The sequence below is a fragment of the Mytilus galloprovincialis genome, chromosome 10, assembly GCF_965363235.1.
Source record: "Mytilus galloprovincialis chromosome 10, xbMytGall1.hap1.1, whole genome shotgun sequence".
Classification (NCBI taxonomy): Eukaryota; Metazoa; Mollusca; class Bivalvia; order Mytilida; family Mytilidae; genus Mytilus; species Mytilus galloprovincialis.
In genome coordinates this window covers 24,895,190-24,913,239 of record NC_134847.1, presented here as the reverse complement: position 1 = coordinate 24,913,239, position 18,050 = coordinate 24,895,190, and the positions used below count along the sequence as shown (strand labels likewise).

General features: G+C 32.5%; 1 protein-coding gene and 1 long non-coding RNA gene across 2 annotated transcripts in view; one reads left to right on the top strand and one right to left on the bottom strand.

The window, feature by feature from the left end:
* Window positions 1-12,140, bottom strand: part of LOC143047239 (uncharacterized) — a 56,394-nt gene extending 44,254 nt beyond the window's left edge. The window contains exons 1-5 of the transcript XR_012969460.1: window positions 10,249-12,140; window positions 9,659-9,840; window positions 9,278-9,352; window positions 4,799-4,879; window positions 1,915-2,112 (exon numbers count right to left, since the gene is read on the bottom strand). The gene's annotated coding sequence lies outside the window, so the exon portion shown is untranslated. The remainder of the gene's footprint in view (window positions 1-1,914; window positions 2,113-4,798; window positions 4,880-9,277; window positions 9,353-9,658; window positions 9,841-10,248) is intronic.
* Window positions 12,141-12,431: 291 nt separating this feature from the next.
* LOC143047240 (uncharacterized) lies at window positions 12,432-13,944 on the top strand. Its single transcript, XR_012969461.1, has 3 exons — window positions 12,432-12,572; window positions 12,860-13,045; window positions 13,818-13,944. It is a non-coding gene; the product is annotated as an uncharacterized LOC143047240 (long non-coding RNA).
* The last annotated feature ends 4,106 nt before the right edge of the window (window positions 13,945-18,050 follow it).

Sequence of the window (18,050 nt, the reverse complement as noted above, 5' to 3'; positions counted from 1 at the left end):
GATCTTACTTTGCTGAACATTATTGCTGTTTACAGTTTATCTCTATCTATAATAGTATTCAAGATAATAACCAAAAACAGCAAAATTTCCTTAAAATTACAAATTCAGGGGCAGCAACCCAACATCAGTTTGTCCGATTCATCTGAAAATTTCAGGGCAGATAGATCTTGACCTGATAAACAATTTTATCCCCCATGTCAGATTTGCTCTAAATGCTTTGGTTTTTGAGTTATAAGCCAAAAACTGCATTTTACCCCTATGTTCTATTTTTAGCCATGGCGGCCATCTTGGTTGGTTGGCCGGGTCACCGGACACATTTTTTAAACTAGATACCCCAATGATGATTGTGGCCAAGTTCGGTTTAATTTGGCCCAGTAGTTTCAGAGGAGAAGATTTTTGTAATAGTTGATGAGAAGAGCTCACTTGGCCCTTCGGGCCAGGGTGAGCTAAAAATGAAGGGGTGCTAAAAAATATTGTTTACTCCATTTCACCAACTATATATATATTATATCCTTCAGATGGAGTGGGGTGTTGCATCTGTTGCAGAAGAGTTGTTCCGCCCGAACTTCCAACTCAACAACCCTTCTGCCTTCACTCCATAAGATGTTTTTACTCTGCCCAATATCAGTTGAAACTGTAAGGGGACAACCATTTGATATTCTTGGGGGGGGGTTATTGTCTCAGGAACACTTACTTCACTTTTATTACAGGGCAGAAACTACATTGAGGCAAATGCCTCATGTAGGAAATTTCAAAACCAAAGCTTGTCTCCATATCAAATTGTGTTCACCATGAGTGCCTTGCAAGAAGCAAGTCCTGTTCTCCCTCAGACATAGCCCTTGAATGATTTTTCGGGATCAATGATTCTTATTTATTTGTCTTTTGTTCATTGATTGCCCTTCTGTATTCTGTTAGTGTTTCATTCATTTTGTCATTTAGTGATTTTGTTAATATGAACTTGATCATGAAAACAGCAGCCACAACCTTAACTATGTGAATTACATTTTTGTTTTATCATGCATATTGGTCTTTTGATGTTGTCCCTAGAAACTTTTAGTCTTACACTGAATCTATACATTTTGCTTTGAGACCAAAATATTGTCAAAAAATTATTAAAACAGAACTTGCATTTTCAGATGAAGAAAGGATCTGGGGAACACCCAGAAAGCTTGACTTTGCATCATTTGTTCTATACCTTCTAGGGCCTTCAGCAGTTCCAAAACCCCAAAAAAAATTTGCCTCGCTCCGCTCCGTAATCATGTTTTGCATTCTTTTAAAACAGCTTAGTTACAAACAAACTTTAATACTATGTATGTATGCAATACATGTGTATGCAGTTGGGAATATACAAAATTCATTTCTGCAGAGGATGATGATTAATTCTGATTAAATGGTACATAATGACTTGACTATACATGTATTATTTTATATAATAAACAAATGTTTAAAAGTTGAAAGTTTTTGAATAATATAAATATAGTTGTGAAAATAAATAATCTGTCTCTTGCTTTAATGAAAAATCTTACTTCAATAGTGCAGAAAATAGACAATCTATCCTCTTAGTTTACAAAAATGAATAACCAATCCAAAACAAATCCTCCTGGCAAATGGTCGTCCCCTTACATTGTAGCCTGTAGGCAATGTTCTTAATACTCGGTTCCAATGGTAATACCACTCCCCTCGAACCGTAATCGTGGTCTCCCCATTGATTTAATTTAAATTTAATCTATCGTTCTTGATAAACTGACCTCGAACACAAAGGCGGTCGCTGTCGTCTGCCATTTTGCTGGTTTACCTTGTCTACCGATTGCGTAAAAAAAGAATCAGAACGGATTTTAATTACGCAAATGCATGTGCTATATTAGGTCAGGAGATAACCGTCTGTCTCTACCTAAATGATGATAAGGATCCTACCTGGTCTGGAGGACTGGACTGCCTATATGTATGAGTTGGCACTTGTTGAGAATGAGAATTTGGTTCATTACCATTTGTAAGAGTAATTAGGGAACCAGTGGAGCTTGTACGAGATCCAAGACTTGCACTGTCTTTTTCTCCATTGGCTTCAAAAGTTTCAAGCTTCCTTCTTGCTTGCTGTAACTGTCTTGTCAAATCCTTAAAGTAAAAGATACAATGTTAAATGAATAGAATAAAAGTTAATGCAAAATGCATTCATCTTTTTCATTCAGTATGATTTCCACAGTATCTCAGCTGTGTTGCACCTGGTAATCTGTTAAAAAATCATTTAAGTAAATAATATATGGGGAAAAAATATATAAAGTATATAATTTGTATATTGTATAAAATAAAGACATCTCTTAATACAGTAAAGCTTAGTTTATAAATAGCTCTTACTGTAAATCATGGTATATACTGGTTTGGTTGATTCTTAATGTATAATCTGACAAGATTATTATTATCATAGACGTCTCAATGTACACTAGATAGCATTTCAAAGGCAACACAACTGAGTTTATGTATTCACTTCAAGAATTCAACACTATTCCTTACATTTTAATCTGTTCTAAACAAATTACAAAAAAGACAAATGTGAAGGATCACTACCTTCATGCTGTTGACATGCTTTCTCTTTAAGGTTTTAATCTCATCTTTTTCATCATCAATTCTTGTTGACAGTTCAAAGCGGGGGTATAATAATGATATATAAAATTCACAAACATCTACATCAAGACATACAAAAAGAACTATAAAGACAAACATCAGTATTACAAATTGAACCTATACAGCAGAGGATAAAATTGAGACTGACTGACCTAAGGGGGACCGCTCTAGTCATGCTTCAGTGATTCCCTATCAGTATTACAAATTGAACATATACAGCTGAGGAGAAAATTAAGACTGACTGACCTAAAGGGGGGGGGGGGCTGCTCCAGTCATGCTTCATTGATTCCCTATCAGTATTACAAATTGAACATATACAGTTGTGGTTACAATTAAGAATGACTGACCTAAAGGGGGAGGGGGGCACTCCAGTCATTCTTCAGTCATTCCCTATCAGTATTACAAATTGAACATATACAGCTGAGGAGAAAATTAAGACTGACTGACCTAAGGAGGGAGGGGGGCTGCTCCAGTCATGCTTCATTGATTCCCTATCAGTATTACAAATTGAACATATACAGTTGTGGTTACAATTAAGAATGACTGACCTAAAGGGGGACGGGGGCACTCCAGTCATTCTTCAGTGATTCCCTATCAGTATTACAAATTAAACATATACAGCTGAGGAGAAAATTGAGACTGACTGACCTAAAGGGGGGGGGGGGGGGGGGGTTTCTCCAGTCATGCTTCAGTGATTCCCTATCAGTATTACAAATTGAACATATACAGCTGTGGTTACAATTAAGAATGACTGACCTAAAGGGGGAGGGGGGCACTCCAGTCATTCTTCAGTGATTCCCTATCAGTATTACAAATTGAACATATACAGCTGAGGAGAAAATTGAGACTGACTGACCTAAGGGGGGGGTCTCCAGTCATGCTTCAGTGGTTCCCTATCAGTATTACAAATTGAACATATACACAGCTGAGGAGAAAATTAACAATGACTGACCTAAAAGGGGGGGGGCTGCTCCAGTCATGCTTCAGTGATTCCCTGTCAGTATTACAAATTGAACATATACAGCTGTGGTTACAATTAAGAATGACTGACCTAAAGGGGAGGGGGGCACTCCAGTCATGCTTCAGTGATTCCCTATCAGTATTACAAATTGAACATATACAGCTGAGGAGAAAATTGAGAGGGGAGGTTGGAACTTTATTTGCCAAGTCATACAATTGTTAAAAGTCTTTACCAACTCCACCCTCCCCTTACAAAGAACACTTTGTGAATATGATATTGAATCATCCCTTTCACTCTTATCTCCATTAATTTTGAACTTTATTTTTTCCCTTTATCAGAATGTTGTTTTTACTTTAATAGACATGCATCAAAGTTATCATCAAAAGATGCACAAAATTATGCTTTCCAATTATCTCCCTTCAATGATTAAGACTAAAAAGGGTTAAAATTGATTTTAATGTGAAGATAACAGTTTAAAGTTTCTGTTCAAGTAATCTTTCAGTTGTTTAATACTTATCACAAAATAAACACACAGATATTACAGTTTGTTGGGTAAAACTTTCTTTGTTTTAAATAACAATTAAAATCATAAAATGTGTGGAAATTGTTTAATCATAATATTTTCCTTTTCTTGAGCCTATATGGTCATTACATTTTACAGAATCAACAAATTGATATAGAATTTGTTTGGTATAAAATTTCATGGTCTTTATAAACAAGCATAAATCTTGACATTTTGAAATATATACATGAAAATTTTCTTACATAAATATTTATAAATTTTTTTTTCTTGAGACTAAATGACCATTTAAATATGAAATAACAAGAATGTGTCCCCAGTACACAGATGCCCCACTCGCACTATCCTTTTCTATGTTCAGTGGACCGTGAAATTGGGGTCAGAACTCTAATTTGACATTAAAATTAGAAAGATCATATCACAAGGAACATATATACTAAGTTTCAGGTTGATTGGACTTCAACTTCATCAAAAACTACCTCGACCAAAAACTTTAACCTGAAATTGGACAGACGAACGAACGAACAGACGAACAGACGGACCCACAGACCAGAAAACATAATGCCCCTCTACTATCATAAGTGGGCCATAAAAAAGGGATGAATCAGTACCAGTTTCTAAAATGAAAGAGCAAAACGGGGCAAACTAAATCAACTAAAATCAAAAATACAATGTTCTGAGAATATTTTTCATGTTACCTTTCTTGTTCTTTTCACTGAATTTGTCAGTTGTTTGATTTCTTGTTGACTTTTAGTTGTAATATCTGATAATCTGTGAGACTGAAAAAGAAACAACTCTTTGAAAGCTAAGACTAATAAATGAATGGTTCAACATTGAATGCATAAGGCAACCATCATATAAAACTTGTTCAAATGAGAAGGGATGAAATTGGTAGGGTCTGCAGATTTAAAATTTTTAAGCATAACATATTACAAATAGCATTAATTTTTCCACCTCAATGAAAGTTGAGGTGGAAAAATGTTTAGTGTTTAATGTTTAAGTGTATGAATGGTCTAGCACCTAATTATCTATCTATTAAATTCACTGCTTGTGCTGATCTTTATAATTATTGTCTGAGGTCGACAACATCAGGACTTCTTCATGTACCAAGACCTAATTCTGATTTTTTAAAAAGAACATTTAAATATTCTGGTCTTATTACCTGGAATAATTTACCAAATAATATTAAAGAAATAGATAATTTAGATACATTTAAGATTAACTGACTGAACAGAATAAAGATGCACGAAACTAATGTATTTTTTTTTTCTTCTTCTACTGAATGTATATGTACTTCGGGGGGGTATTCAATATTGAAGCTGCTATATTTAACTGTATTATGTATTTTATTTTGTATGTATTTTTGTCCATTTTCTATTTGTATTAATAGTTTTTGAAGGCCTCATGGAAGATTGTTAAATGTGTTACCTTCGTTAAATAAAGAATTTTATTATTATTATTATTATTATTATTATAAAGTGTGGCTTAATATAAACACAACCCAGCAAACGAAGGAAGAGTGAGCGCTCATATTATCTACCATCTGGTGACTTTTTAGGAAGCTTGTGGATCTATATATGTACATAAGCTATCAGAACTTAGGACAAAGCTCAATTTTATATAAATATTAAATCTCATGCTGAATAAGTTAAAATTGAATCCTTTGTTAATAAAACTTTTGCTATTTAAGGGGGCTTGCATGTCCTTTTTTTTCTGTTGAAAAGGAGAAATAGAGATAATCACTGTGTATCATCGTACAGCGGATATAGGTACTAACCAAGCGGGCGTGAGTGATTTTGATCTTACACGGTAACCACAATCTTTGTTTTGTTCACATAATATCTATGTGTTCTTCAATCTAAACATAATTGCTGTTTTAAGAAATGATTTGGTCGTAGGTTGATGATTAGAGATGTCTCATTATTTTCCCAAAACAAGAGGGATTACTAAAACTTTGTAAAAGCATGTGCAAATACTTGTCAAAGAAGGTGGCCCTCGTCTCATCCAATATAATTCTATATTCATTGCAACTCTTTTTCTGATAAAAGGTCAATGTGTGTGTGTAATAAATATAGCTGTTTTAATAATTGGCATTGAAATCTTTCATACATATGTTATTTTTCGATATTTTATCCCTAAAGAAGAGTTGTGTACGGTGTTTAGCTGACCACATAAATTCTTATGTACGGTGGTGCATAGTTAAGTTGTTGTACACCGTACACAAAAACTTTATTTTCATACTCGTTTATTATCCAAACAGTTTCAAGGAATAAGTAATCACAGGTAGGTTTGTGATTGGTGACTATTACTTTTGCCCTGTATTTTTTTTTCAGATAAAACATGTAAATGTCTCAACAACTGTATCGAAATTGAAATTTGGTGTTGACATTCACAACTATTTGCGCATGTACAAGTTAATTGTTCTTATTAGAATATCAAAGTTGTTTTATGAATAGAAAAAAATCGATGCAAAAATTATTTGGGAGCAGGAATTTCAAATGTTGAGAAATGTACATTGAATATTGATAAATCAAAACAAAGATTTTCGTTACCGTGTAAGGTCAAAATCGATCATGCCCGCTTGGTTAGTACCTATATACGGTGTACTGATGATACATGGTGGTAATATCGAAATAAAAAAAATAAAAAATAAAAACCCAAAACGCATAAATTTTATAATTATTTAGTTTATGTACAGCTTATTTGAAAACAATAATAAAAACTGTAGGTCACCGATAAGTTAAAAAAGATATTTCAATCTTAATGCCAAACTAGAGGCTCTAAAGAGCCTGTGTCGCTCACCTTGGTCTTGTGCATATTAAACAATGGACACGGATAAATTCATGACATAATTGTGTTTTGGTGATAGTGATGTGTTTGTAGATCTTACTTTACTGAACATTCTTGTTGCTACAATTATCTCTATCTATAATGAACTTGGCCTAGTAATTACAGTGGAAAATATATTCTAAAAATTTACAAAAATTTACACAAATATATGAAAATTGTTAAAAAAAAAGTCTATAAAAATATTTTCTAAAAATTAACAAAAATTTATGAAAAATGTTAAAAATTAACTATAAAGGGCAATAACTCCTTAAGGGGTCAATTGACTATTTTGGTCATGTAAACTTATTTGTAGATCTTATTTTGCTGAACGTTATTGCTGTATACAGTTTATCTCTATCTATAATAATATTCAAGATAATAACAAAAAACGGCAAAATTTCCTTAAAATTACCAATTCAGGACAGTAACCTAACAACGGGTTATCCGATCCATGTGAAAACATCAGGGCAGATAGATCTTGACCTGATAAACAATTAAACCCTGTCAGATTTTCTCTTAATGCTTCGGTTTTTGAATTATAAGCCAAAAACTGCATTTTACCCCTATGTTCTATTATTAGCCGTGGCAGCCATTTTGGTTGATTGGCCAGGTCACGCCACACATTTTTTAAACAAGTTACCCCAATGATGACTGTAGCCAAGTTTAGTTTAATTTGGCCCAGTAGTTTCAGAGAAGAAGATTTTTGTAAAAGATTACTAAGATTTACGAAAAAATGGTTAAAAATTGACTATAAAGGGCAATAACTCCTTCAGGGGTCAACTGACCATTTTGGTCATGTTGACTTATTTGTAAATCTTACTTTGCTGAACATTATTGCTGTTTACAGTTTATCTCTATCTATAATAATATTCAAGATAATAACCAAAAACAGCAAAATTTCCTTAAAATTACCAATTCAGGGGCAGCAACCCAACAACAGGTTGTCCGATTCATCTGAAAATTTCAGGACAGTTAGATCTTGACCTGATAAACACTTTTACCGCATGTCAGATTTGCTCTAAATGCTTTGGTTTTTGAGTTATAAGCCAAAAACTGCATTTTACCCCTATGTACTATTTCTAGCCATGGCGGCCATCTTGGTTGGTTGACCCGGTCACGCCACACATTTTTTAAACTAGATATCCCAAAGATGATTGTGGCCAAGTTTGGATTAATTTGGCCCAGTAGTTTCAGAGGAGAAGATTTTTGTAAAAGATTACTAAGATTTAGGAAAAATGGTTAAAAATTGACTATAAAGGTCAATAACTCCTAAAGGGGTCAACTGACCATTTTGGTCATGTTGACTTATTTGTAAATCTTACTTTGCTGAACATTATTGCTGTTTACAGTTTATCTCTATCTATAATAATATTCAAGATAATAGCCAAAAACAGCAAAAATTACCTAAAATTACCAGTTCAGGGGCAGCAACCCAATAACAGGTTGTCGGATTCATCTGAAAATTTGAGGGCAGATAGATCTTGACCTGATAAACAATTTTACCCCTGTCAGATTTGCTCTAAATGCTTTGGTTTTTGAGTTATAAGCCAAAAACTGCATTTTACCCCTATGTTCTATTTTTAGCCATGGCGGCCATCTTGGTTGGTTGGCCGGGTCACGCCACACATTTTTTAAACTAGATACCCCAATGATGATTGTGGCCAAGTTTGGTTTAATTTGGCCCAGTAGTTTCAGAGGAGAAGATTTTTGTAAAAGTTAACGACGACGGACGACGAACACCAAGTGATGGGAAAAGCTCACTTGGCCCTTCGGGCCAGGTGAGCTAAAAATGGCATTGTTGCACCAAAGGGAGATAATTTGAAGCTTTTTCAATGAAATAAACATTATAAAAGACATCTGGGGCCTAATTGAATCGATATTTTTGATTGATTTTTGTACCAGATCTTAAAGTAATAACTAATAGTGTAATAAATAAAATGTGATATGAAAAAAACAAATGTTTAATTTTTTGCTGAAATTTTTGTACTCATGAGCCTCCTTAACTCTACTCTATTACTACAAAAAAGATGTGCTGGATTACATTGACTTCTTTTTTATATTTCAATCCACAATGTGGCATTGTGGATTCGTTTATTCTTCGTGGCTATCAATTTTCACTGTTAATGTAAAATTGTATTTTCATCAGTATATCATTTCTTGGTATTACAACAGTCTGTATATCCTCATATAAAACAATGTACTTTGTTAAACATATAAACTTGTGGTTTTGTGTGCTAACCAAATTCCATTAAAATTGCTATCCCACTAATATTATATCTGCAATAAAGTTATTTATAGCTATCATTAATTTCTGAAATTTTTTTGAACAACTAATCTTAGTCACCTACCAGTTCTTCTAAGTTGCTTTCTTTGGACTGGAGATCCATCTTTTGACTTTGTACTTCAACTGATAAAGCCATCACCTATCAAATAAAACAATATCTAGTTACCATAGTGTGATAAATTATGCTGAGGAACAAATTAATAGAACCTTGCAAATAGAAAAATGTGGCAGTTGAATCTAAAACAGGATTGACTCTGACAAATATGTGTTAAACTAAAACATGACATTGGGGTTAAAAATTATGTGAATTAGCTCAAACCACTATTTCTTCAACAAATCAATTTGGATCAAGTTTATCTGCATTATCTCCAGTGTGACTGAAAAGATACAGTAATACGTCAAGTTAAACCTTATTATAACCAACTACATTTTCTATAGTTCTTACCTTATCATTCAGAGCAGAGTTTTCTGATTGAAGTTCAGCATTTTTTGTGGCATTAGTTTCTCCGTTAATTCTAATTTCTCAGATTCTCTCCTTTGACACCCTTCCATTTCTATGCTTAAATCTTTATTGCTAATTTTAAGTTTTGAGACTTTGCATCTTGTGAAGCTATTGTATTTTGTGCTCTGAATAAAATGAGAAATTTTGTTTAATATCATCTACAAAAGATTTTCTGGTTTCCAAAATAAAGATTATTATTTATTGCCTAAAAAATATTCTTGTTTAAAAATAAAAACTGGAAAACCTTTAAATTTTCTCAGTATATAAATTAAGTTTTGTGGAAAATTGTATTACTGGCATTGTACCTTAGAGATACCTTTTAAATATTTTTTCTGGTTATTTTTTATGTGATAAAAGGTGCAGATCTACATTTAAAATGAGTGCATCAAAAGAAGCACCTGGTAGAAACTTAACTGATCTTTTCCCTACATTTACCCAAAATAACCATATTTTGGTGTCATTTTGGTCTCTTGTGGACAGTTGTCTCATTGGCAATCATTAACCACATCTTCTTTTTTATATATTATATATACCTTTTAAAATCTGATTGTAATTCATGTGTTCAGTTTTATCTTGAACTGTTTTATTTTCAATTTTCTGTTTCTGTAACATATGTTTATAAATTTATTCAAAGTTTCTTCATCTGTTTTGTCTTCCTCTTTCGAGCACATGGTTTTATCTTGGTATGTATGAAGTTCTGAAAGTGTCTCACGATGTTTTATTTTTAACTGTTCAAGTTCCTTCATGGCTGTTGTATATGGAAGCAAGTCATTTTGAACCCTGTCATTTCGTACCCGAATCTGCCATTTGTACCCAAATCTGCCATTTTGTACCCAACATTTACCATTTCATACCCCCGATAATATCCATTTCGTACCCAATGGGCCAAATGCATCTACCATTTTGTACCTCATGGACTTAATACATGTACCGGTAAGCTATTTCGTATCATATTTTTGTATAGTTTTTCATGATTTTAATGGGTTTTTTTTTTATAAAATAAAACATATTAAATAAAATTGTGCATCTAGACATAACAATTTTATAAAGACCGATGAATAGTTTGATTAAGCAGCATTTGGAAACTTCAATAGTTATAATTACAATTTATTTGTTTGCAGGATTCGTCCCAACCTCGTTGTTCTTGAAACAATCTTTACTTGTATACTTGTAAGTTTCCTGACGTTTAAGTGCCATTTAGGATGAGTTCTAGAGGTTCTCTCTACCAGACAAAGCTGACTAGTAGCGTTTCGTTAATTTGATTGTTGGGACAGACGAGACCAACCACTTGTATACAGATAAACAGAATTACCATATAAGCTTATGTTATCAACACTATCAGAGAAGAGTTCCCATAGTCGAATGTGGTACATGAAGGCTTCTAAGAATGCACAAGTGACATGTCTGACTCAAACAGTTAGTAAACGGACTTAACAGTGACCTATATAGACACAGACCGCTAATTGTTCTTGATATTTGAAACTGCATGCATATATACGTTTTTGAGAGAGATTATTTATCTTGTGTCTGACGAAAACTAAATGCCTGCATGGTTATATCTTGCCATACTTTCGTGTTGGTTTGGTGAGTGTTCTCTCAAAATAGTAATTCAAAAATTGTTTTGGTTGATGTAGATTTACACCAATACCGAATTTCGTCTATATATTTCACAAGTATATACCACGGAGAAGCTCTGAAGGTATTTACTACTTCCATTTTGTTTGGGTGTTAAACATCGATGTTTGCAGCAATATTTAATGACTAAAATGATGATGGTAGAAAGAAATATGAGCATCATGTGGCAAATATTACATGATCTCGGACCATGTGTTGTCAATCTGTATTCCAATACAACCATATTGAGTAGCTAGTAATTTACAGGGTTCTTATGTCGTTTGACTCCGACACACATCTTTTACTTTAAGATGTATGAAAGGTTCTCTCTCTCTATATATATATATGATATGTAACAATAATCAAACTGGTATGAAGATTTTTTTATACAGTTTACACAATCATTAATAAAGAATCACAGCAACACTACAATATAACAAATGGAAAACTTAATTATTTTTAAGTTATAACCATGCTATGCAGACATCAAGTAAGTGCACTTGAACATCAATTAGGAACACGATGTGTGATTTTGTATAACTAAAAATATCAGAGAGAGCAATAACTTTGTCATGCAAACATTTGTTTCCCAATGTGCCTCTCTTTTTATCTCCGCTCCTTTGCAATAACTATTTCCCTTTTTCGTCGATCATTTATAATAGATTAAAAAAATTGAAGAAACTATACTAATTCAAGAAATCCACTTTAAGGATTATTTTTTTTTTAAGAATGATAAATAACGACATTTGTATTATTATATGTACATGTAATAGATGAATACAATAATGAAGGTGTTAATGGGTGTACATTCATGACGAATAATGGTAAAAATTCTTGCCCATTTTTTTTTCAAAAATGATGGTAAATTAACATTAGTAATTTGAGACCTCTGATGAATCACGTTAAAATTTTAATCAATTTGACGCTAACGGTAACCGACAATGACCGTGTGTCGCCTGACAGTAAAAGACATTATAACCCTCAATAATGCTACATGTAATAGTTTTGTCTTTCTTTGTACCATGCATGAAAAGGGTTTATTTTCACTTGTTCATAATTTTGTCATTTTTTTCAGTGTCAGCGACCAAATGGTTCAATATATTGGTGGTGCTCTGTACATTCAAACAAATCTAGATGTCCAGCAACAGTTATCCAGTCTGGTTCAAATTTCAGACCAGGTTCTCATCAACACAACCATGACTAAGCTCATGGAGCAATTATCAAACTGAAGATAGTTTCACAGGTATTTACCTATTAATTTTCATAACATACCTTAATGTAAATATCATTACCGAGAACATAATTTAAAATAACAGTTTACATTTCCATGTTATCAACATTTAGAATTATTTGAAAGATATACAAAAAAGGAGATGTGGTATGATTTCAAAGTTGACAACTATCAACCAGAGTTCAACTGACATAGATAGAAAGAAACTATATATATAAATTAATATTTGAGCCTGTTGATTTAACTAAATTGATCTTGTTTCATATGAAATCAAACTTAACATATTTTTCCATTCACAGTCTAAGCAAGAAGCCGCAACCAATGTCTTCAAGCCAGCAGCACAGATAGTCAATGAAGCCATGGTTAGTCATTCCGACCATACAGTCCCAGCAGGTAGCAGACCCAATGTACACAACCTTCAGACGTCAACTAACTGTCTACGTGAGAAAAGCAGACCAAAAGATCCAACAGATTTAAACTTTGAGGTATGATTTGAACTAAGTGAATGGTTTCTTCCAGTATTATCAGATAATTTACAATAATTATATGATATGTAATTTATTATCCAAAATATAAATAAAATTAATATAAGATGTGGTATGAGACATAATTGAAGTGTAAATACACAGCTCAGCAACATGAAGATTAGTGCGTCCTTCAACAATGTGCAATTTATTATCCAAAAATATAATAAAATTGATATAAGAAGATGTGGTATGAGTGCCAATGAGACATAATTGAAGTGTAAAAACACAGCTCAGCAACATGAAGATTAGTGCGTCCTTCAACAATGTGCAATTTATTATCCGAAAATATAATAAAATTGATATAAGAAGATGTGGTATGAGTGCCAATGAAACATAATTAAAGTGTAAAAAAATCAGCTCAGCAACATGAAGATTAGTGTGTCCTTCAACAATGTGCAATTTATTATCCGAAAATATAATAAAATTGATATAAGAAGATGTTGTATGAGTGCCAATGAGACATAATTGAAGTGAAAAAACACAGCTCAGCAACATGAAGATTAGTGCGTCCTTCAACAATGTGCAATTTATTATCCGAAAATATAATAAAACTGATATAAGAAGATGTGGTATCAGTGCCAATGAGACATTATTGAAGTGTAAAAACAACATTGTGCAAAACCCAACTGCATGGCAAATATAAAACATTTTATAGCATTATACATTGTACTAATTTGTTCATTACAATAAATATACATAGTAATATAATAGTATTTATTCCCTATTTCAGACCAACTATGACTTTCTACCAGAGAACTTTTTCAAGAAAGACGTTGTTGACAGCAATCGACACCTCATTTTTGCCACTGATAGCCAGTTAGACGTTTTATCCTCAGCCAAAGTGTGGTACATGGATGTTACTTTCAAGATCATCAGGAAACAATTCTACCAGATGTTTTCAATACATGCATTTCTTCGTACTGGTGAAGATAACTCACAATTATGTTATAGGAAAGATTTTGAAGTTGAAGCAAAGGAAAAAAAAATATGAAACAAGTATAACATTTTAAACTTAGTAAAAATAAATTAAATAGTCCTGAGTCTGAATCCGGGACAGTTTTTTTTAATCACTTTCCTATTTTCTTGTGTTAAGATGACTAATTGGTAAATTTTAAAAAGCTTCAACAGGTGCAATATTTTAAGCACACACTAAATTAATTACAATGCTTCATAGATAAGACATTTACAAATGTAGTGCAGAAGATCTCATGTTTTATCTCATGTTTTTGTGCTCGTTTGCCATTTTGGCATTATATGATTGTTTTTATTAGTGCTTTCTGTTTATATTGTTTTGTATATGCATACCAACAGTACAATAAAATATTTATTAGGTCTGTTTGGTTTTTTTTAATTATTCATGATTGAGTAATTGTTTATCATGCGCATTTGGACTATACGTCTTTGAAACAGTTTTCCACAAGACAAGTAACAATCTTCCATGAGGTACAAAAAGCATACATAGTAATCTCCATGCGGTACGAAATGGTATTACATATAAATATTCGCTGAGGTACGAAATGGCATTTATATTAATCTTCCATGAGATATGAAATGGTATTACATATAAATCTTCGATGAGGTACGAAATGGCATACATATTAATCTTCCATGAGAAATGAAATGGTATTACATATAAATCTTCGATGAGGTACGAAATGGCATACATATTAATCTTCCATGAGATACGAAATGGAATAACATATAAATCTTCCATAAGGTACAAAATGGCATACATATTAAATCTTCCATGAGCTACAAAATGGTATTACATGTTAAATTCAAAATGGTCAAGGTACGAAATGGTTTTTGCCAGGGTACGAAATGTGGGGTACGAAATGACTATAATTCTTGTATATATAACTGTAAACAAATAAAAATAAATATATTGATTATCTAGAAGTTTTATTAAATTTCTACGAGCTGTTGTTAAATTTTAATGAATTGGTACAGCACGACTGATACCAATACTGTGGATTCCTTTTTATTCGTTGGATACCAATTTTCATGGATTTCGTGGGTACAGGGGAACCACGAATTTAAATATTCAACCAATTGCAAATTTTCTAAAGGAATGTATGCAAAGTTTGCCAAAACCACGAAATTAAATATCCACGAATATGCAAGTTTTTCTCAAAACACAAAAATTGGTACCCACAAAAATAAATGAATCCACAGTAAATAATTTTTTCAACAGTCTAAATATTTGGTTAATTGGTTATATTTGTATGGAATATGCAATGGTAACCTTTAAAATTTATGTGCTCTTTTGTGTTTTTTTATGTTTCATAATACATGTCAATTCCAATGCACTGACTCCTGAGCTGATGATACTCTCGGAGACTAGGAGTCCACAAGCAGTGGCAGTATCTCTTCAGGGCTAGAAAATGAAAATCATATTTTATAAATTTGGTGTATTAGAGGGGCTTCTGAGATTCACCTTTGTCAGGAATACTCAATGTAAATTAAGACAGACAATAAACATTTATCTACCTCTTCTTTGTCTTTATTTTCTGTCTCCTGAAGTAAAAGTTCAGTCTGTTTTTCTTCAGTTGTTGATCCGGACTGTTGGATTTTATCTCCTCAGATTCCTATAACAGTTATTTTGCAATTACAATAATGAATTTCAGCAACCTTATTTAAACTTTTTCTGAACACTTAAATATGCGAGTATTTACATTATCAAGGGCAAAATACATTACAGCTATTTTTATACAACCGCAAAACAATTTTTGGAATCATATAATGGTACGATGTCGTAGTCGTCTGCGTCCTTTGAAGACACATTGGTTTCCGGACAATAACTTTAGTTTACGTGAATGGATATTTGAAATTTTATAACAATGTATAAGAAGCCTCAATACCACGAAAAGTTGGGATTGATTTTGAGGATGATGGTTCTAACTGTTTATAACTGGAATAAGGGCCCTAAAAGAGGTCCTAAACAAGCATTTTTCTACTTTCAGGATAATAACTTGTGTATAAGTATTTCAATTGCTCTGAAATTATTCCACAATGTTTAATACCACAAGTAGAAGGTTTGGTTTCATTTTGGGGGTTATGGCGCCAACAGTTTTGGAATTAAGGGCCAAAAACACATTTTTGTAGTTTCTGGACAATAGTTTGTATGTAAGAGTATGGATCTATCTGACATTGTACCACAAGGTTCCATATCACAAAAGGAAGGCTTGGATTGAGTTTGGGGGTTGTTACCCCATTCATGCAGGAATTGGATCCAAAAAAAAGGGCCAAAATTGAGCACATTTATAGTTTCCAGATAATAACTTGTGTTTAAGGGTATGGATCTCTCTGAAATTGTACAAGGTTCCATACTACAAGGGAAAGGCAAAGATCAAGTGTGGGGGTAATTGCTCCAAGGGGGATTTCAAAAAGTTTTCGGAGGTTCCAATTTTTTTAAGGGGTTCAAATTTTTTTCAATTTTTTTTTAAAGTTTCAAGAAGAAATCTTTAATTGCACAGTATTGAGTAATAGATTTGTAAGATCTTGATATTTGTTTTGTGTCAGAAACCTATTTTATGACAAAGGAGTAGGGGCTATAATGGCCTATAATGACCCAAGTTTATAAGATAAAAAAAATTCTAACAGAGCAGTTTTTTCTCCATAAATTATTTGAATATGAGTCAATGATTAATAAAAACTGTTTTTATCTAAAAAAAAAAAAAAAAAAAAAGGTTCAATGACGTCACAATGGTAGTGGCAAATGACGTCATACCTGGGGAAATAAGCAAAAATACAGAAAGTTTGATGTTTTTTCTAAATTTTGACGACCTTATTATACTTGCACCTATTAAAAATTTTAACATTTTGACAAGTTCATACATATCAAACTTAAGATAAAAAATCTTTTTGGTGCAAGGTTGGTGCGATAGTTTATTTTATATTTTTCATAGCCAAGCAGAGCAATAAAAAGCTGAAATTTGCCTTCCAAATTGGACCTATTCATCTGACAAAGTTTAGTTTATACATTCTTATGCCTATAGAAACTTAATTTTTTTGTTTATGAATGTAACATGTATTCCTAATATAATTTCCGTTAGTATATGTCTAGTTACACTTCTTTAAAAATCCGAAAGCAATGAACTACATGTGTAAGGGAGTCAATAACAACTTTGAGGATATTTTGTTTTTAATTATGAAATTTTAGATAGACATGCAATATAACAAAATCTGTACATTATTTATGTTTCTGCTAATTATCAATTCAAAATCTGGTGTTTGAATGTGGCAATCGTCTCTCACTGGTATTCTCTCTCTGGTATTAGGGTCAGATCCATGATTTTATGTTAGGAAAAAGGGGGGGATGGGGGACAAAGTATACCGAATTTAAAAGATTGTTTTGCTTAAATTACATAATTAGTGAGAAACATGAAAGAAGTAGGTCCGGTAAGGGCCGATTTTGGTCTCAAATTTCAGGTTCATCTAACGAAAGATTTTGAACATTTTTTAAACACTTAAGTGTCTATTTCAATTGATTCAATCAGTTTATGTGAAAGATTTTAACTGATTTAGGCATTAAAAACGCTCCCTTTCAAGCATTAATATGAAAAATCTATCAAATATGCCAAAAATCGTCACTTTTCATATGGTTTTTGTCAAAATTATAAAGTAGCCGAATCCGTGTTCATCCTCAACCTTTATATATGTTATGTAATATCATCAAATACAACTTACATTTCAATATAATGAATGAACACAAATGCGGCCACTTTCATTAAAGACAAAAACTGTCTAAAATTTAACAAAAACGCTAAAATTGTGAAGATTTCAGTAATTTAGCATGACTTAATGATGCTAGTACCCGATATATGTGCATTGTATTGTCAAAAACAGCCCATATTTATGTAGCATAAGCATTCTACTTTCCAGTAAATAGCTAAAAGATTACAATTTCACAATTTTGTAAACTGCTATATTTTGGGGCCAAAAAGGGGTCTTACTGAACCTA